Source organism: Equus caballus, chromosome 15 (genome assembly GCF_041296265.1).
Source record: "Equus caballus isolate H_3958 breed thoroughbred chromosome 15, TB-T2T, whole genome shotgun sequence".
NCBI lineage: Eukaryota > Metazoa > Chordata > Mammalia > Perissodactyla > Equidae > Equus > Equus caballus.
Genome location: NC_091698.1, coordinates 46826928 through 46839657, shown reverse-complemented (window position 1 = coordinate 46839657; position 12730 = coordinate 46826928). Strand labels below are relative to the sequence as shown.

General features: G+C 54.7%; 1 long non-coding RNA gene across 1 annotated transcript in view; it reads left to right on the top strand.

Annotated features, from left to right (window-relative positions):
- The first annotated feature begins 2168 nt into the window (after positions 1–2168).
- Positions 2169–12730, top strand: part of LOC138917668 (uncharacterized) — a 56875-nt gene continuing 46313 nt past the window's right edge. The window contains exon 1 of the long non-coding RNA XR_011425983.1: positions 2169–2414. This is a non-coding gene — a long non-coding RNA (uncharacterized lncRNA). The remainder of the gene's footprint in view (positions 2415–12730) is intronic.

Genomic DNA, 12730 nt, shown 5'->3' with positions numbered 1-12730 from the left:
TTTAATGTTTCTTTTTACATTTTCTTCTCCCATCTTGGGCTAAATCTTGGAGGGGATATAAAATGTCTTTGCCATCTCTGAGCCTTGCCCCACCCTTAGTGGTGGTCTCCATGTACCTCGGAAGTTACACAACGCTTTACTGGGGTATGGGAAGAAAATATTTACGAAATCAAAGCCGTGACTCTTTCCTAATATGTCGTAATGTTTGAACTGATCCTGGGCTCCACTTGTGCCATGTGGCAGATGGGCACGGTTTTCATGTCAACTAAATAGGTGTCCTGAGAAAAGGGGTGTTAGTAGCATCATCCTGGTTCATTGGCTTTTGGTGACAGCTTTTGGTGCGAGCCTGGTTAACAGGATTTACAGATTACATGATCTGGATTTAACTAAAGTAACTCTCATAAAAATGGACACATGGCTTAGAAAGATTCCTTCCATGAAACACTCTGATGGAAGATAAGCTAACAATGCAAACAGAAGAGAAGAGCAGATTGAAGATAAGCTAACAATGGAAAGCAGAGCTGATACCCACAACTCCCACTCCAGCTAGTACTCAGCTGGCCAGTTGCATCAGGGAGTAAGAAAACAAGAAGGATTTAATTAGATCTGACAAGAAGTCAGTGACACAAACTGAACCATCAAGAAGACTGGTTGAAATTAAGATTTCCATCCATTACCTGTACCAGTGACCCTTGTCCTAAACCTTGAGTGTGCCTTGAGATGTTAACTCATGGCAGTTGTACATGGATATAATTTATGCAGAGATAAGTAGTCATACAGCGGGAGTGCGTGCTCAGGCTTTTCCCTGGTGGGGGTTTGCTATCTACCAAAGGGTTTGGAGAGGGCTGCCTCACAGCCGCCAGTGCCAGGCCTGGCACACAGCGGGGCTCAGGAAGCTGGCGTAGGGCTGTCCTGCTCTTTGTGTGAGTGTGTGCCTGTAGGAGGTTTTTATGACTGTGTAAGTGTTCTGCTCACCTCCCTTATTTGGCACACTCTCCCCTCCTCCTCCTGCCCCACCCCCACACTTTTCCTCTCATTTATCCCCTCCTGCCAGTGGGTGCCCCTGCCTGACCCTCATTAACTCAAAGTGTAAAAACCATTTGTCTACAGCCCCTTTCCCCCTCCTCCTCCAGCTGGAGGCTGGGGCCAGGCCCTTCTTTCCTCCCATCTGCTGTCTACACTCAGACCTCTGTGGTTTATGAGCTAGACCTGAATCTGCTAGTCTCCATACAACAGGCAGGACTTGTTAGGGGATGGCCTCAGGGCTGCTCAGAAGACCTACCAAGAATGAGCGATGCCCCTGTGGGAGCCCAGATCTGTGCCTTATTCCTCAGAAGCTGGCAGGGCTGCCTCAGAAGGCTGCACAGGTTGTGCACTGCACACCTCTAAAGGCCTCATCGGTAAGGCAATGATGTAGATGGCACTCATCCCCAGGGCTGTGTAGGACACAAAGAGTGTCATGTGTGGATATGGCACTATGTGTGTCCTCTTCAGCTCTCTCCTCTCCAAACCTTTCCCAGGCTCCAGGGCAGCTCCTGCTCCCAGGACCTCTGGCCCCAACCTTCCCACCTTGAAGGGGTGACAGGGAGGAAAAAGGAAGAAATTGGGTCTGGGATTAAACCAGTTAATCAATGCCAAGTGCTTAGAACTCTATAGAAGTGTTTGCTTTGTTGCCAAGGAGGTGATAGGTCAGGAAAGAGGCGAGGAGTGGGGCAGGTGGCCTTTGCGTGATAGCACTGAAGGTCCTGAGGATTGGGGACTGTCCTTAAATGAAGAAGGAGCCTGCCCAGAGTGGGAGTGCATGGCTCCAGGGGGCTGTGCATGGCATCCCTCACCCCGTTGGCATCTCCCCTGGGCAGGGAACCGTACCTTCCTCTGGCTCAGTCTCGGCAGGCTGCCCAAGGGGCTGGTTGCCTGCCTTCCTCGGGGCAGCCCAGCAGGGCAGGCAGAGGTGAGTGGGTGGGGGTGTCCCTCCTCCTCCCCCATGCTGGCAGGGGCCCAGAGGAATCCAGGAGTCAGAAGTAGATCCGGGGTTTGTGGCCGGAAGCCCAGCCTGGCCGTGCACAAGAAGGCGTCTGAGTTTTCATTACTCAGGGGGAGCCACAAATTGTCTGGACGAGCATGGTTGGGTTTAAGGAACGTAAACATCTCAGCACACAGTGTCCATCTCTCAGGGAGGACAGGTGGGGGACCTGATGTGGTGGCTGCTGGAGGCAGGGGTGGGCACTAGCTGGCCTCACCCAGGGGCTGGGTAGGAGCCACCCAAGCAGGGTGCCAGGCTGGAACAGAGTCCAAATTCCCCTACCAGTGCTTCACTTGCTGGCTTCAGCAACCACCTCTCTTGGCTTCTTATTTAAAGGCCAACCCACCCTCCACTCCAGCTGAGGATGACTGAGCAGGTCTCCTTCGTCAGGGTAAGTTAACTGAGACCTTCTCTTCCTCCCTCTACCCTCCTCGACTTTGATGGCCCAGAGCATCCTCAGGGACCTAGGAGAGGTGGGTGGTGGTCCTTAACTAGGAATGGGTGTGGGGGCTAGGGGCGGGGCTCTGTTCTGGGGCAACCTCGTCACACGGCAGGGACAGGAGTGAGCATGGGAGAGCAGAGCCGGGGATGGGAGGCCCTGTTCCAGGGAGGCTCTCTTGCTCCTTGGCTGGAGGAGGGCCTGACCTGGCATTGCTTGGTGGGCTGCCTGGGTGGCCCTCTGCTGCCTGGGGCTGTCATCCCCCCCACGACTCCCTCACAGCTGTCCCAGGCCTTCACTGGCCCTTGTGGTGGCTGCTCTGGGACTCACTCAAAGCCACCGCTGACCTGCCTCCCCGCCCGCCAGGGTAAAAATAGATGTTTCCACCGCGGCCACCTCCGCAGCCTCAACTTTCTCCTACTTGAGCCCTTGCCAGAGCCTGCTCGGCGAGTGGAACACGAACTGCAGGGTGGAGCCTGGCGTCGGGGCCGCTGAGGAGCCTGGCTGCTCCTGAATGCCCCATTGTTCCTGGAGGTGACCCTGTCTGTCCCTCCTCCAGACCTGGGGCCTGCCCTGCTCACCTCCAGGCCTCTTCCCATTCCCTTTGGCTTTGCTCCCATCTGGCCTCTCAGCTCCTTACCTTCTACTTTGTCAGCCGAGGAGGTATAGTCCCTCCCTTACAGGGCCAGCTCCATGGGCATATGAGCTGTGCATGGGGCCCTGTGTTGAGAAGGGACCTGCACTTGGTTTACTGCTCTTCTGTCACCACCTTGAAATTGTTAATAATTTTGAAAAAGAGGCCCAGCTTCTAAATTTGGTACTGTGCCCTGTGAATTATGCAGCCCGGCGTGCTCCGTTAGGAGCTACTAGTCTGACGGCGAAGACACAGGTCTGATGGGAGAGGCACATCTCTCCCTTAGGGAGCCCAGAGAAGGGAGGAAGAGGCATGGCAGGCCCTAGAATACAAACTATACAAGGGGGAGATGTGGTCTTTGCCCCTGTTTCTCCGATGTGGGAGAAACAATCCTCTCAGGGAGCCTCAGATCTCCAGCCCCCAAGCTCAGAGAGCTCAAAGATCAACGGAGAAGGCACAGCCACTGCCTCAGAGAGCACATAGTCTGATGGCAGAGGCAGAGCGTGTGCCTTCAGTAAGTCCATGATCAAATGGTGGAGACACAGATCCTGCCCTTGGAGACCCTGAGAACCGATGGCAAAGACCAGAGAGGCACGTGGGTAGCAGGGTTGGTCCCAGCTGAGACTCCAGGGCATTCAGGTGGGCATGGGGGCGTCTGACCAAGAGCAGGGCATGGGAGACCCCTGGGAAGGCACTGATTCCTGTGGGAGCTGCCGAGGGGGAAGAGGTTCCGGCTGGGTGGGCCCTGGCAGGAGGGGAGTGGAGACGCAGGAGAGGAAGGCAGTGGTGCTGGTGCTGCGGGGGTGTAGGCTGGCTTGTGCGGGGCTTGGAAGGACTTTTCTGAGGACCCCAGGGAGCAGAGCAGATCTCGGATGCTCTTGAGGGTGGCGGCCCCAGAACAGCATGAACATCAGCATCCTCCCTGCGGAGCAGCCCGTGGGCCAGGGCCCTGCAGCCCGGGGGCTGGGTGCAGAGTGCCGTGGAGGCTGGGAGCATGACAAACCCCAGAAGGCCAGAACCCCTGCTTGAGCCCCTGGGACCCACTGAATTTCCCGTGGGTAGGTGGGGTGAGGGGTGCTTGCTGGGGTACCGTGGGAAGAAGAAGGTTGACTGGTGACTGGGCTCAGGGCTACTGTCTCCCCAGCCCCAGTGAAAGCAAGTGGATGCCAGTAGCTTTGTGCTCACGCTTGAGGGCCAAGGGACCACAAACACAGAAGGGAGTGCCCCATGAGGGGACTTCCTGGAGGAGGTGACCCACCTGAGAGCTTGGACTGATGGGAGCTCTGAGAAAGCCCCTGTCTACCCACCAGAGCACCACTTCTTTGGGGGTGCACATCGCCCTCTTAAGGCTCCTAGTTTAAATCGACCCCCAGGAATAGTGCAGATGAGGAGAGGTTTTCCAGACAGAGTTGGGCTCCCTGCACCCCGTGAAGAGCTAACAGGCTCATGGGCAGAGACAAGTGGCAGAGCAGGTGAGCCCTGGAATCTGTCCTCCCTGTGTGAGGTCCGTGCTCTGCCCTGGACACCACCTGGCCCCTCATCAAGGGCCTGGCTGTGGGACGCTGGCATTTTCCTTTGGCCTGGCAAGGGCACCTCAGGCCAGAGGCAGCCAGGCCTTGGGGAAGCTTCTCGTGGGGTTCCCACCACACAGAATCCTGGGCATCCGCTGTGTGGCCTCTGAGGAGCTAATTAAATCGTGATCAGGGGCTGTGTCCACAGCGCTGCTCTGCCCGTGGACAAGCCTGAGGGAACCTACCTCCCCTGAGCCCGTCTCAGCCAGTCCACCAGCTCTCTGCCCAGTGAAGTCTCTCCCCAGTGATTCCTGGGGGATGGGTTGGACCTCACACGTGGTAGGGGTCGTGGGGGTTGTTTGTCCCAGGGCCTGAGGCTCAGAGTATGTAGTGGGGGCCCTGGGATCCCAGAGGACCCTCCTAGTAGAGTGACAAGTGGAGTCCCTCCGCCAGGAATGGAGGAGGTGGGGGATGTTGAGGAAGAGAGAAGGGAGGACGGAGAGACGGTGGGGAGAGGGCCTTGGGGGACCAGGGCATGGGCTGGGAACAGACGTTTTTACCTTTGCAGAATGACTGTGTCCACCCAAGTGAGGTAATAGGGGTGCCTCAGCTCAGAGGTCCACCCAGGCCTGCCTTCTCAGCGCAGTGTCCCTTAACCAAGCCCCCCAGCATGGCCCCCACCATGCTCAAGAGCCGGCTCTGCTGGGTGTTACGCACACACGCACAGGGAATGTTGGAGAGTGTATCAGAAAAATTCAGTTCAGTCTACCCCCTGCGGAGGGAAAAACCAAGCTCTTCCCTACGTGGATTTCTCCTGTGTGTCTCCTTTACTCCTCACTCCAAACACGTCACTTCTGATGCTTCTGGCCATCAAATGTATGGAGGTTTTTCCTCACACCAAGCAATTCTCTGCGACACCAGCTGGGTGTCCTACAGTTACACTGAATCCTGACACTACCTGGAGACAGCACCAGATCCCACAGGTTGAGGGCTCAGTCCCACAGAACTGCACCCACCCCACTTCAGATGCCGATCTCAAGTAGCAGGTCCCCAGGCGACCCACAACTTCTGTCCAATTTGGCAATAAATTGGAGGTTCCCGTGGTCCCCTCCTCAGGTTACATTAATTTGCTAGAATGGCTCACAGAACTCGGGGAAACACTTAAGTTTACCAGTTTGCTAAAGGGAATGATAAAGGATACGGATGAGCAGCCAGATGAAGCGATGCATAGGGCAAGGTGTGGGAGAGTCCCGAGTGCAGGATCTTGTCCCCATGGAGTTGGGGTGCATCACCCTCCCAGTGCGTGGATGTGTTCACCCACCCGGAAGCTCTCCAAACCCGGTAAACTACTGGGATTTCATGGAGGCTTCCTCGTGAGACATGATCCATTATTAGCTCCATTTCCAGCCCCTCTTTCCTCTCTGGAGAATGGGCAGTGGGCTGAAAATTCCAAGCTTGTAATCATGGCTTGGTCTGTCTGGTGAGCAGCCCCCATCCAGGAGCCCCCCCAGAGTCACCTCAATAGAACAAAAGATGCTCCTAGTGCTCTTATCACTTAGGAAATTGCAAGGGTTTCAGGAGCCGAGTGGCAGGAACTGGGGGAGGAGATGGATATTTATTTTCTGTTATCTCACAGAGAGTGAGCGCCAAGATGCCTAGTTCCCACGAGTCCTCGTGTGCCCACAAAGGCTAAGTGGTGGGATGTGCGTAGAGGCCATTTTGGGCCATGGGGAGAGCAGAGAAGAGCAGCAGGGCAGCAGGCTCGCAGTCTCTTTCCTTTCTGACCATTTAAGTTTGCGCCCACGGCAGGCCGGGCAGCAGGAGGGAACACAGTCAGGTCCAAGGAGAACTTCTGGGTGGTCTCAGGCACTGATACATCCTGCGACAATAATCCAGGCTCTTGGGGAGTTTCTCCTTCTTGGAAGTCAAGACCAAGGGCTGAGCCCCGGTTCACACCTGAAGCTGGGTGGCTCACGTGCCAGCCTCCCTGGGGGCGGGAGTAGCTCTCCCCTTCTCCTCCACCTAGCTTGCCACCTGCAGGGCTCAGCTCAACTCCCCGCAGAAGCCCCCCAACTTCTGCAGCTCCCACAGCTGGGTTTGCCTTTTCTGCCCTCGCAAAGCAGGTCCTGCGTGCACCTTCAGCTACAGGCCCTCAGATCCTACCAGGTTGGGGAGACAGCAGCATCCTCCACTCTCAGCTCAGCTAGTCCAACCCCCTGAAGCCAGAGACAGCAAGGAAGCTGCCTAAGCCTGCACAGCCAAGGAGGGGAAAGCAGACCCCATGGGCTCCGTGCTGTCTCCTGGGCTGCCAGTTTGTATGAGTGCCATCACTTCACTCGTTCTTCGTTTCTTCATTCGGCCAACAAGAATGTCTTGAGTGTGTGCCGAGCACAGGAGCTTGTGCAAGGAGGGCAGACAAATGAGACTGATGCTGCCCTCCGGGAAGCAGACAGATAGACCTGGGCAAGTGAGTGTCCCTGTGCCCTGCAGGCCACTCTGGGCCAGCGGAGCAGTCAGTCCTCCTGGAGGGCCAGGGCTCCCTCAGAAGGCTCCAGGGGGAGAGACTCCTGCCCCCGGGCTTGCGGGATGGGGAGGATGGGGTGAGGAAGGAATTGAGACTGAGGGTCAGGCTGGTGGGGGGACCCCAGCATCCAGCTCTCCCCTAGGACACCCCCCCCCCCCGCCCCCGGAATGTAGGCCTGCCCTCTGTTTGACTTCCCCTCCCACCTCTGGACTGTGGCTCCTCTCAGCCACTTCATTCGCTCCCCTCGCACCTACTGAGGAAGTGTCCCCTCTCCTCACCAGGCTCCCACCTTCTCCTCCCCTCTCTGTCACCTCCACTCCAGAAAGAAGCCTTCACTTTCCCCACCTGCCTCTCTCCTTTCAACCCCCGGCATCTGTTGGGGAAATTGGGCCATTTGAAGAATAAAGGGAAGGCAGGAGAGAGGAAACTCCCGTCTCAGGGCCCAGCCCACAGCTGGCGGGAAACCTGTTCCTCGTTAACACCCTGAGTCAGGGACCAGAAGGGGGGTGTCGTGCCTCCTCAGTCCTCCCGCAGGGACCAGGAGGTGAAAGGCACGCTGGGAGATGTTAGCTGGAGTTATTGGGAGCAGATGGGAAGGGATGGTGGGAGGGGCAGGGATGTGAGGGAGGAAGAGCGTCAGCCTAGGGGTGGGGGAGTGGTGGGATTATGTGCGGGAGGGGATTGGACAGAGCCTCACCCAGACCACTGGGGTCCTGAGCCAATTATCTGGAAATATCTCCTCCACAAGACGTTCTTTGGTCCGGACTACAGGGAAATCCAGATTTGGGGTACACAGACCTTCAGGAAGGGCAGAGCCAAGAGCCATGTCTGTCTAGGGCTGGTGTGTCCTAGCAGAAGCCACAGTGTGTAGACACTGGGGATCCACACTGCCCTGCCCCTCTCTGGAACCCCTCTTGGGTCTGAGGATCCCTGTCCAGGGCACTGGCAGGGGCAGGGTGAGGGATGGGAGCATGCGTTAAGGTTGGACTGAAGACAAGGAAACTGGAATCTGCTAGACTAGAAATGGGAGGCTGGACACGGGGCCCAGGGGGAAGGAATGAGGCAGGAGTTCTCAAGGGCACTGTGGGCCAATGACCAGTGTTCGAGGGTTGAGGGTGATGGTGACAGTGATGTTGGTGCTTGTGGTGGTGGTGACAGTGCTGACAGTGACAGTGTGATGGTGGTGATGGGGTAACAATGGTGGAGACTGATGTTCTCAGCTTCATTCCATTCGGATGCCCACTTTCATGGGGTACCAGGTTGGCAGATCTTCCCTGGCTTTCTCTTCAGTGGGACCCTGAACCCTCATCTCCAGTCCTCCAAAACACCTTGGACTTAGCTGGGCTGCATCCTGGTCTTCATCCCTAACCCCATCCTCAGTCCTCGGCCCTCAGCCCAGGGCTGCTTCTCTCTGCCGAGAGAAGTGGTATGGTGTCAAAGCCCCCAGTCGCTTCAGAATCCAAGTGATTTTAGGTCCTGGAGGAGGAGGCTGGGCTGGGAAGGGTGGGGTTGGGGCTATTATTGTGTCACCTCTTGGCCCCTGCCTCTCCAGCACTTTTCCCTCTTAACCCAGGCCCAGGCAGGCCCCCGGCCTGCACTTCCTGCTCCACACGGCTTGGGCCCAGATTCCTCCTCCAATGTTTTAATTAGATCCCTCGCTCATTAGCTGCCCGAATGCCTTCCAGACACCCTGCAGCTGCGGTGGCCCTCCCCGCACCTGCCCATCCAGCTGGGCCTCCCCCACACCTGGAAGACATCGAGGCTTTCAGCCGGGGCCCCAAACTCCAGCCCCTCCCTGTGGCTTCGAACAGCTAGGACCAGGAGACAAGCTGAGGGAGGCTGGGAGGCCACAGGAGAGGCCCCTGCAGGGAAGGCTGGGATGTGAGTTATAAGGGGTCCGATGCCCCTGTGTGCCATGGCCAGGGGAGCCAGGTCTCTGGTCCTCTTTTGCCTCACCATGCTGAGGCGCTACTCCCAGGCCCCTTGAGAGAACCGCTTAGGGCACAGAGTGTTCACCTTTATAGTGGCCAAGAGGGGTATGTGAGGAGAAGCTCAGAAAGGAGGCTGGGAGTGGGAAGCTGGGCTTTGATCTCAGCAGGCTTTCCTGCAGGATTTGCCAGGCTCCATCATCATTCAACGATTGGCAGAAAGAGAGTCATGTCCAAGGTTGTGGAAAATGGCCCAGGGTGGAACTCGGATTTGCCCCAGCACCAATCTCCCTTCCTCGTCTGCTGATTTGCACCAACTCCAGGGGGCACCAGCCACACAGAATTAAGTGAATTCCTTTAACATTCACTTAAAAACGCTTATGAGGAGATAGGCACCATCATAAGAACTTTGCAAATATTAGCTCACTTAATCTCACAATAACCCTATGAGATAGACACTATTATTTATCCCTGTTTAACAGGGCATTTGAACAGCTCAGGTTCACACAGGTTGTAAGAGGCTGGTAGCGACAGGATTCCAATCCCTGCGGTCTGGGTTCTCAGTCCTCGTACCCTGCTGCCTCTCTAGAATAAACCATGAGTGGTGTTCCCTGGAGTGGGACAGAGGTGGCTCTATTTAAGGCTCTTCCCAGTAACCAATAGGTGCTGGAATTGCTACCATCCCAGGGGAGATGGGAGATTCTGGTTGCGTGGCCAGGGGCAGGCAAGTTCGTGTCTTCCTGACTCAGTTTGTGTAGCGTAAAGTGGGAAAACCATCCTTAGCTCATAGAACTGCCTTGAGCCTTAAATTGAGTGGCAGAGCCTCCCCATGCTTCCTCTATCACAGTTCTGACCCCTGCCTCGTGGGACAAAAGCATCAGCTGCTGCTCAGCACCTCTGTTCCCCACCCCCAAGCCCAACCCCTAGGAGGCTGGTTTTTTAAGAAGTAGATCCCTTTCACTAAACGAATGTATGAGGACCTCAATTGATCAAAGCAGGTGAAAGCAGAACTGAGCTGGTTAAAGTCTGGTTTGCATGGAAGTGATGGTGAGGAGGCTGAATGCTGGTATGTCCTGCCCCTAGCACTCTTCTGTCCTCCCAGGCACCTTGCAGAGACCTAGGACTCCCCAGACCTTGGAGTCATTGTCCTGAGGGGGCCAACCGACCATCTTTTGGGGAGCCAGCTGGTGCCCTGGTTGGTGCCCCAACCAGTCCCTCTGGAACCTTCCTTAGGGCTCACTCCTTCTTCTCATATGATGACAAGTGTGGGCTGAAGGACTTGGTCTGGGAGGATACGTGGAAATGAGAGCATTGAGCTGGAGTTACATGTGGAGAGCAAAGAAGAGGAGCAGAGAGAGATCCCCCTTGCCCAGTAGCCATCCCAGCCATGTGTGTGTGCGTGTGCACGAGGGCATGTGGTTAGTCTCTTAAATAGTTTTTCCATCCGCCCTCCGCATTGTCAGTTTCCCCAGCAGGAGGCTGGGAGGGGCTGGCTGCCAGGCCCAGATCTAAATGTCAAGGCCTGGAAAATTCAACCAGCCCCCAGAGTCCTACATCCTCACTCCAGGCAGCAAGATCACGGAGGCAGGCATGGGGCAGAATGACAAAGTTAGTCCCTCCATGCCTTCTGTGTTTCCCCTCTGCAGATCGCTCTGCTGCTGGTCTAGACCTGGGGCCTAGCAGATCCAGGCTCCTCCCCAGCCATCCCATACACCTAGACCAACACAGACACGTCATGGCTCCTGCTGCTCAAGAAACTACAGTGGCTCCCTACTGCCCAGCTGGGTCGAGATTAGGTCTCGGCCTAGTACTTAAGTTCCTGTCATCAACTAATTTCATCCATGGTTACTTCCAACAAGACCATTCTGCGCCCCCTTCTAGAATCCACCTTCTTCAGGAAAACTTCTTTGATCAACACCAATTTTTCTTATGGTGCATAGTCTTGTGCTCAGGGAGAGCGCCCCCTATTCATCACGAGTGGGAATATCATACATGGTAGACTGTGGCCTCTGGACAGCGGGAGCCTTGTCTTCTGATGCAATCAGAGCCGGGTTTGAATTCCTTGGGCCCCGTTATGTCCAACTGTGTGACTCTGGGCTACTCACTTCATGCTCATGGACTTGAGTTTCCTAATCTCTAAAATGGGGATCACAGTCCCCCTCCTGTCTCTATGAACTTATACATCTCCTAGAAGGTCAAGTGTATGAAACGCACAGTTCCACTCCTGTATTCCTAAAGATTCCATGGGTGTGGTCAGAGATGGGTGGATTAATCTGCGTGGGCTGCCATACAGAATGCCACCAACAACACAAATTTATATGCTCACAGTTCTGGAGTCTAGAAGTCCAAGATCCATATGCTGTCAGTGTTGGTCTCTGGTGAGGCCTCTCTTCCTGGCTTGCAGATGGTCACCTTTTGACTGTGTCCTCACATGCCTTTCCTCTGTGCAAGCACATGGAGAGAGAGAGAGCTCTGGTATCTCTTCCTCTTCTTGTAAGAACGTTGGTCCTGTTGGATCAGGGCCCCACCCTTATCACCTCATTTAGCCTTAATTGTCTACCTAAAGGCCTTATCTCCAAATACAGTCTCACTGGGGTTTAGGACTGCAACACATGAATTTTGGAGGGACGCAATTCAGTCCGTAGTAATAGGTTACAAAACAAACAAACAAGAGTTCCATGGTTGACTAAGTTTGGGAAAGGATGAGTTAAAACAAGTTAAACAGGGTTCTTGATTGCCGATCTTCTCACAGCCTTTCCCTGTGAACAAGGATGCTCCAAGGTGGGCCTGGAGGAGATAACATGCTGTGTTTCCCAAGCACATTTGACCTTGGAACTCATTTTGGTTGATCTTGCTGAGCTAGTGTTTTCTGGAGTTCTGTTCTATACTCACTAATCAATTGCTGCCTAGCTGTTTCTAACTTGAGTACCGATGGGCAAGGTCAGGATTATTGTTCCACTCAAAGAATGGAACACTAACCAGGGAGCTGTTCCTAGTTAATGCTAGAGCTCCAGTGAGTAATTTGTTTGTGACACTGTCAACCTTGGTTCCCACACCTACAAGTTTCTTTTTTTTTTTTTTTATTGTGAGGCCCAGCTAATGCTGACTGACAGCTGTACCCTTGCTTGGCTCCCAGATCACAGCAGTGCAGGCTGGGATCCTGGAGGGCAACTCTTTGCCATCAGATGCCATCATGCCCGTGCTGCATTTCAGCTGAAGTCTTGCCTAGAGGCTGAGTGGTGGACAACCCTCAGTGGGGTGACCTTTCATCTTCCCCTTACACCTTGCATGCATGATCCCCAAGGTCTTTGCTGAAATTGGTGCTGTCCAGGAAGTTGTGGTCTGGGTCCTTTTACTCCAAGGTCTGAGGACCAGCAGCATTGTATCACCTGGGAGCTTCGTAGAAATGCAGAGTCTCAGGTCCCATGGCAGACTTAATGAACTGGAATCTGCATTTAGCAAGCTCCCAGGTGATTTATAGGCAGGCTCATTAAGGTTTTGGAAAATTAGTCTGGAGCAGTGATTTTCAGAACCACAGGCTATAACCCATAGTGAATTGTGAAAACAATGCCATGAGCTGCAATCAGCATTTAAAAAATAAAAGAGTAGAATTGAACATATAGGATGCCTTGAGTTGACAAGGGCAAGTGTTTCGGGGGGAAACTTTGTGT